At 41.1% G+C, this 8,572-nt stretch overlaps 1 protein-coding gene across 2 annotated transcripts in view; it reads right to left on the reverse strand.

Annotated features, from left to right (window-relative positions):
- Positions 1 to 8,572, reverse strand: part of WBP2NL (WBP2 N-terminal like) — a 30,847-nt gene that overhangs the window by 21,468 nt on the left and 807 nt on the right. The window lies entirely within an intron of this gene.

Here is an 8,572-nt window from a genome sequence, read left to right on the forward strand (position 1 = left end):
ACAAATAAATAAGAATTCTTATTCTTCACGTGCAGGAAGTATAAGGCGCTGTGCTAATGGAAACGTCTCTGACTCTGATAGAAACGGCAAGCCCCATGCAGTGCTCCAGATTCCTCGACATGTTATTCCCTCTGCCTTTCGTGTTCTCCCCTCATTCTTAACTGGACTCATCCTATTCTCACTCATAGAATCCTATTGGGTTTCTCTTCTTTCTTAGTAATTATTATAATATATGTGTGTTTATTTGTTCAATGTCCTAGCTAATGATCCTGTTCAGGACAATGTCTTTCCACTGTTGCCCTAGCAAACAATGCGTGCTATTTATTAAATATTTATTGAGGGGACACGTGGGTGGCTCAGTCAGTTAAGCGGCCGACTTCAGCTCAGGTCATGATCTCGCAGATCGTGGGTCAGGCCCCCGCATCGGGCTCTGTGCTGACAGCTCAGAGCCTGGAACCTGCTTCTGATTCTGTGTCTCCCTCTTTCTCTGACTGCCCCCCTGCTTCTGATTCTGTGTGTGTGTCTCTCTCTCAAAAATAAATAAACGTTAAAAAAAATTTTAAATAAATAAATATTTATTGAAAGAATGAATGAATGAAATGATGAATAAAGATAATAATGCAACCAGTAATGTGACACCATACATACATCACATTAATGGCACAAAAATGTCATAGCAATTTAGTGGAAGAAGAGATTAGCTTCAGTTGAAGTGATTAAGGATGACTTTATAGAATGGTTGAAGTTTGAGTTGATTCTTTTTTATTTATTTTGAGAGAGAGCAAGCGACTGAGCTCATGCATGCATGCGCAAGCGGGAGGAGGGACAGAAATGGAGAGGGAGAGAGAGAATCCCAAGCAGGCTCCACTCTGTCAGCACAAAGCCCGACAGCCTTGCATTAACCAAGAGAACACATTAACCGTGAGATCATGACTTAAGCCGAAATCAAGGGTCAGATGCCTGACCAAGCCACCGAGGTGTCCCTGATTCTTAAGAGACGAACAGTGTTTGTGTAGGCAGAGGGGAGAGGAGGAGATGATTCAGACGGGGAGCAAACAGCATGAATGGGGGTGCAAGAGCAGCATTAATGGAGGAATGTGGTGGAAATAAAGCACACACTTGGGAGCAGCCTTTGGGCATGGATTCATCAAAACAGCATGGAGGTGAAGGTGGGAAGAACAGTGAGACACAGCTAGAAAGCCATGCTGGAACTAGAGCTTGGAGATAGCACTTCAGAGCAAGAAGAATCGATCAAGGAGGTGGTGGTTTATCAGAGGCACCACTTTAAGAAACCCTAAGGGGCACCAAACTAGCTCAGTCAGTAGAGCATACAGCTCTTCGTCTCCGGGTCATGAGTTAAAGCCCCACATTGGGCGTGGACATTACTTTAAAAAAAATAAAAGAGGGGCGCCTGGCTGGCTCAGTTGGTTGAGCGTCCAACTTCAGCTCAGGTCCTGATCTCACAGTTCGTGGGTTTGAGCCCCATGCTGGGCTCTGTGCTGACAGCTCAGAGCTTGGAGCCTGCTTCGGACTCCTGTGTCTCCCTCTCTCTCTGCCTTTCCCACTCTGTCTCTGTCTCTGTCTCTCAAAAATAAATAAATATTTTAAAAAATTTTTTAAAAATCCCTAAAACAGTCCTGATGTGAGGGAATAAGAACTGGAACTGGGATGGTGGTGTGTTGACAAGAAGTGCTTTTTAAGACAGTGAAAATATGATGTCAGCAAAAATAAGGAACTCCAAAAGTCAGTCTGGAAGTCTGGAATCTAATCAAAACCTTATAACAACGAAGAGAATGTTTAATCAAGAAAAAAAGCTAAGTCTCAAGAAGAAAGCTTTGTGACACTTTAACTTACCCTGGTCCTAACCTCCAGCTTGGCAACAACCATAAAAACAACCCACATTCCTGGTGTAAGTGCCAAGCACCAAAGGGAGCAGAATAGACCTTATTTTCAAAGAATTGTTGTTTTAAGATTTGGCTGGCGGCCCCCTGAAGGGCAGGCCCCAGCCGTGTGTGCCTGATTCTGAACTCTCCCAGGACCGAGGTGACAACTCAGGGTCCACTGGTCAAAAACATTTCAAGGTAAACGTATTAGTTGCTGCTGTCTGCGGCAAAGGATGACATTTAGTGCAAACAAACAAACTGAAAAGTTAGGGAGGAAAGAAAGGCTAGAGAATGGGATGCTTTGGGGAATAAAGGCTTTGAATAACTCTGACATATTCATGGGAAACTAGAAAGCCACATGCATGCATTCTGAGGGCTGGGTTCATGCTCAGAAGAGAACAAGAAGGCCTGAGACTTTTACCTCTGGCTGACAACGAGGCTCTGCTCAAGTAGGAAATGAACGCTAAGACAGAGCTGTTAACTGCCCGGCTGAGTGATAAAGACACACTCCAAACCCACAGACAGAGCCCATCTACAAAGGCTGGGAGATTTTTTATTTTTTATTTATTTTTTTTTTTGTGCCAGACAAAGTGTGGTGAGGAAATTGTCAAATCACTAGTTGGCCACTAAGTTAATATAAAAAAGACTTCAGTGGCTGCATTGACAAAGACTATAAACTTTACAAAATTTATAATTTAGGAGAGTCAGTAAACAAACAAACAAACAAACAATAAGTACAACAAGCAGCAACAATGTGCCTTGAGGAAGAGAGAAACTCTGATTTCCAGAGTTGCCACATTATAATATTCAAAATGTCTAGTTTACAATTTTTTTTTAACATTTGATTCTTTGAGAGACAGAGAGACAGTGCATCAGCAGGGAAGGGGCAGAGAGAGAGGGAGACACAGAATCAGAAGCAGGCTCCAGGCTCTGAGCCGTCAGCACAGAACCCAATGCAGGGTTTGAACCCATGAACACGAGACCATAACCTGAGCCGAAGTCAGATACTCGACCAACTGAGCCCCCCAGGCATCCCAAAATGTCTAGTTTTCAACAATAACAACAAAATCATGAGGCATGCAACAAGAAAGAATGGCCCATATGCTCAGCTGTAAACAGAAAATGAAATTAATAGAAAACTGCCTTTGAGGAAGCCCATACATTGGATTAACTACATAAGGACTTTATTCTTTTTTTTTTTTTTTAAAGTAAACCTACCCCCAGTGTGGGACTCAAACTCATGACTCCAAGATCAAGGGTTGCATGGTCTACCAACTAAGCCAGGCAGCGGCTCCATTAGGCAAAGGTTTTAAATAAACTATTTTAAGTATATTTAAAGAGTTAAAAGAAACCATGTCTAAATAACCAAAGGAAATAATGAGAACAATGTCTCAAAAAGTAAAGTATCAATAAAGAGACAGAAATTAGAATAATAAACCAAGTAGAAAATTCTGAAGTTGGAAACTATAATAAGTAAAACAAAAAATTCACTAGTGGTGGGCTTAATGGCAGATTTCAGCAGGCAGCAGAAAGGATCAGTCAATCTAAAGATAGGTTCATTCAGAATAATAATCATTACATAAGTAAAGGAAAGAAAAAAGAATAAAAGAAAATAACAGAGTCTTAACAGACTTATGGGACAAAATCAAGCATACAGCCATAGGCATAATGAGACTGTCAAAAGGAGAAGAGAATAAAAGGAGGTAGTAAGAAAATTTGATGAAATAATGGCCATAATCTACATAATTTATGAAAGATATAAATCTACACATCCAAGATCAACAAACTCCAAATAGGATTAACTCAAAGAGAACCACACCAAGACACATTATAATCAAACCACTGAAAGCCAAATACAGACACTCTTGAAAGCATCAAGAGAAAATAATTATCATGCACAAGGAATTCTTAATAAAACAAACATGGGAGTTTTCATCAAAAACTATGGAGGCAGGCGGTAGTAAGATGAAATATCAAAGTGCTTTAAGGGAAAAAAATCTGTCAACCAAGAATTCTATACCTGGCAAAACCATCCTTCAAAAATTAAGGAGAAATTAAAACACCACCAAGTAAACATAAACCAAGAGTTCATCACTAGTAGGTCTGAACTATAAGAAATGCTTAAGGAAGCCTGAAATAAAAAGACTGTATACCAAACCCACACAAAGAAACAAAAAACACTGTTAAAGAGAACTACATAGGTAAACATAAAAGCCTGTATTCAAGTATTTTTGGCTTGGAACTCTTCATTTCATCCTATATGAATTAAAAGACAATCGCAAAAACAATAATTATAAATCTATGGTGATACATACAGTTATAAAGATGTAATTTAAGACAATAACAGTATAAGAGAACAGCTATAGAGGAACAAAATTTTTTCATACAATTAAAACAAAATTGCATTAATTTGGGGGCACCTGGGTGACTCAGTCGGTTAAAGCATCTGACTTTGGCACAAGTCATGATCTCACGGTTCGTGGGTTCGAGCCCTGCATGGAGTTCTGTGCTGACAGCTCAGAGCCTGGAGCCTGTTTTAGATTCTGTGTCTCCCTCTCTCTCTGCCCCCCTTTGTTCGCACTCTGTCTCTCTGTCTCAAAAATAAAATAAAAAACACTAAAAAATTTTTTTAAATAAAAAAACTGTATTTATTTGAACTAGATTGTCATAAATTAAGATGTTAAATGTAATCTTCAGGGCAACCACAAAGAAAATAACTAAAATTTATACAGTAAAAGAAATGAGGAGGGAGTCAAGATAGTATGCTAGGAAGTATCTATTAAACACACAGGAAAGCATTAATGGAGGATTTGAGACATAGAAAACAAATAGCAGAAGTTAAGTCCTTCCTTATCAATAATTACATTAGGTGTAAATGAATTAAACTCTCCAATTAAAAGTCATAGATTGGCAAAATATATACTTTTGAAAACGTGATACCACAATATACAGTCTACTAAAGAGTTACTTGAGATCCAAAGACAAAAATAGGTTTAAAGTGAAAGGATGTAAAAAAAGATATTTCATCAAACAGTAACCATAAGAGAGCTTCAGTGGTTATACTAATATCAAAAAGAGAGATCTCAGGGCACCTGGGTGTCTTAGTCAGTTAAGCATCCAACTTCAGCTCAGGTCGAGATCTCACGGTCCGTTAGTTTGAGGCTCACATTGGGTTCTGTGCTGCCATCTCAGAACCTGGATCTCGTTTCAGATTATATGTTCTCCCTCTCTCTCTTTCCCTCCCTTGCTCCTGCTCTGTCTCTATCTCTCAAGCAATGAATAAATGTGTAAAAGAGAGACAGAGACAGAGACAGAGATGGAGAGACAGAGATCTTAGGGCACCTGGGTGGCTTAGTGGGTTAAGCACCTGACTCTTGATCTCAGTTCCGGTCTTGATCTCAGGGTAATGAGTTAAAGTCCCAAACTGGGCTCTGTGTTGGGCATGAAGCTTACTTAAAAGAGAGAGAGAGAGAGAGAGATCTCAAATAAATAACCTAATTTTCCACACTAGGGCACTAGAAAAACAAGACCAAGCTAAACCCAAAGCTAGAGAAGGAAAGAAATAATAAAGATTACAGAGAGCGGGGGAGAGAGAGAGTCCCAAGCAGGCTCTGCATTGTCAGCACAGAGCCGGATGTGGAGCTCGAACTCATGAACTGTGAGATCATGATCTGAGCCAAAACCAGAAGTCAGATGCTCAACCAACTGAGCCACCCATGTGCCCCACCCCTAGAATTTTTATATTTTTTTAAATATTTATTTTTTGAGAGAGAGAGCAGGAGTGGAGGAGAAGGGCAGAGGGAACCAGAGACAGAGAAAGAGACAGAGAGAGAAGGAGAATCTTAAGCAGGTTCCATGCTCAACACAGTGCCCAAAGAGGGGCTCGATCATACAACCCTGGAACATGACCTAACCCGAAATCAAAAGTCAGACACTCAACTGACTAAGCCACCCAGGCTCCCCTTAAAATACATTTTAATCTTTTTTTAAAAGTCTGTGTCCTCTGATTCCACAATTGCACTTTCAGGAACATATCCCCAAAAACCATTTTCACAGGTAGGCAAAGGTAAGTTTTCAAAAATGTTCACGAAGCAATATTATAGCAATGACAACTTACACCCTGAACATCCCAAACAGGGGCTTGAGCAAAGATTCATGCATATTGGAATGCATGGATGTGATGTAGATATTGATACTGGAGAGCATTCCCAATATACTAGTAAACGAGGAAAACAAATTACAAAGCAGTCTCGAGGGGTGGGGGTAGGTTTGCGTATATTTTCATGGAGGAAAGTGTAGAAAGATACATATCAAAATGTAAAAGATGTTGGAGTCTGAGGTAACTTAAATTTTTAAAAAATTTTTCTACAATAAGTGCACATGGTACTATCTGTACAAGTTTTAGAATATTGGTTAAAAAAGAAAACTCAGGGGCTCCTGGGTGGCTCAGTTAGTTGAGTGTCCAACTTCGGCTCAGGTCATGATCTCACGGTTCATGGGTTCGAGCCTTGCGTCAGGCTCTGGGCTGACCTCTAGCTCATTGCCTGGAGACTGCCTCGGATTCTGTGTGTGTTTCTCTCTCTGCCCCTCCCCTGTTCACGCTCTGTCTCTCAAAAATAACTAAAATGTAAAAAAAAAAAAAAAAAAGAAAAAGAAAAAAAAAAAGAAAACTCAGTGTCTTCCCTATTTACCAGTAAAGTCCTATCTGTAAAATTATGAGTTCTCAGCTGAAATTAGAAAATCTCCACAGAACATAGCCAGTGTGATAACTTTCTCAAACGTGTATTATGAACAGGCAAGAGAAGTTAAAATACAACCAATCTTCTCCTTCTCAACCTATTCCTTTAAAGTAGTTTGAATCAACACTAAAAGAACCCCAAACAATCCACTTAAAAATGGGCAGAGGAACTGAATAGACTCTTTTAACAAAGAAGACATACAGATGGTCAACAGACTCATGAAAAGATGCTCAACATCACTCATCATCAGGGAGATGCAAGTCAAAACTGCAACAAAATAGCACCTTATACCTGTAAGAATGGCTAAAATCAAAAAGACAAGAAATGTTGGAGAGGATGTGGAGAGACAAGAACCCTTGTGCAATGTTGGTGGGATGTCAACTGGTGCAGCCACTATGGAAAACAGTATGGAAGTTCCTCAAAAAATTAAAAATTGAAAAAAATTAAACAGAAATACTGGCTCGCCTGCGTGAGTCAGTTGGCTAAACGTCCAACTTCGGCTCAGGTCATGATCTCGCCGTTTGTGAGTTTGAGCCCCGCATTGGGCTCTGTGCTGACAGCTCCAAGCCTGGAGCCTGCTTTGGATTCTCTGTCTCCCCCTCTCTCTGCCCCTCCAATGCTCATGTTCTGTCTCTGTTTCTCAATAATAAATAAATGTTTAAGAATTAATTTAAAAATGGAGAAATAGCATATGATCCAATGACTCCACTACTGGGTATTTACTCAAAGAATATAAAAACACTGCTTTGAAAAGATATATGTATCCCGTTTACTGCAGCATTAATTACATGAGCCAAGATATGGAAGCAACCTGTGTTCACTGACAATTAGATAAGAAAAATGCAGTATGTACACACACACATATATATGCACACACACCAAAATATTAGGCAGCCATAAAAAAGGATGAGATCTTGCTCTTTGCAATAACATGGATGGACCTCGAAGATATGACACTAAGTGGAATAAGTCAAACTCAGAAAGACAGATACCATATCATTTCACTCACACGTGGAATCTAAAACAAAAGAAAACAAATGAATAAACAAAAAGCAGAATCAGACCTATAAATACAGAGAACAAACCAATGGTTGTCAGTGGGAAGGGGGGTGGGGGGTGGTAAAATCGGGGAAGGGGAGTGGGAGATACAGGCTTCCAGAAATGGAATGAATAAGTCATAGGAATAAAAGGCAAAGCACAGGGAACAGTGACATAGTAATAGCAGTGTACCGTGACACATTTGGTGAGCATAGCATAACTCACAGAGAAATCGACTCACTATGTGTACACCTGAAACCAATGACAGTGTGTGTCAACTACGCTCAAGTTAAATAAAAAACAGTAATAAGATAAAATAGAGAAGTACAGTAGTGTCTATACAGGAAGGCTGGCGCCCTGACAGGGTGGGGCAACTCAGCTGAAGGCAAAGCACAGAAGCCGTCCTTTTCCTTTCTGTGGAACGCTGGAGTTGAGTTCAAATCCCAATCAATCCCTGCCACATGCACCGACCACAGGATTTGAAGCAAATTCCTTCTCTTTCAGTTTCCCCGCCTGTGAAATAAAGGGATCCTCACTGTAGACAGAGCAGTTGTAAGTATAAAGCTCTTAAACAGTGGCGACGATTAAGTGCTCAAGAGCACAAAACGGACCCCTTTATGGGGTCAAAGGACCACAGAATCAGCCTTTGTGTTGTAATTTTATAGAAACAAGCTTCCTGCCGCGCCTCCAACGCGCGCAGGGAAACCGACAAGCCCGCAGGGAAACCGACTAGCCCGCAGCAGATCCAAGGGACACCCAGACCCGGAGCAGAAGCGGCCCCAGGGCGCCGCGCCGCCGGCACGCAGGCGGGGGTGCAGGGAGCCCGGCGGCCGGTGCTCGCCTCCTACACGCCCGCGCACAGCCCACGGGTCCTTGGGGGTCCCGTGAACACGCTCGGCCTCCGCCGCCCGC

This window comes from Suricata suricatta, chromosome 10 (genome assembly GCF_006229205.1).
Source record: "Suricata suricatta isolate VVHF042 chromosome 10, meerkat_22Aug2017_6uvM2_HiC, whole genome shotgun sequence".
NCBI lineage: Eukaryota > Metazoa > Chordata > Mammalia > Carnivora > Herpestidae > Suricata > Suricata suricatta.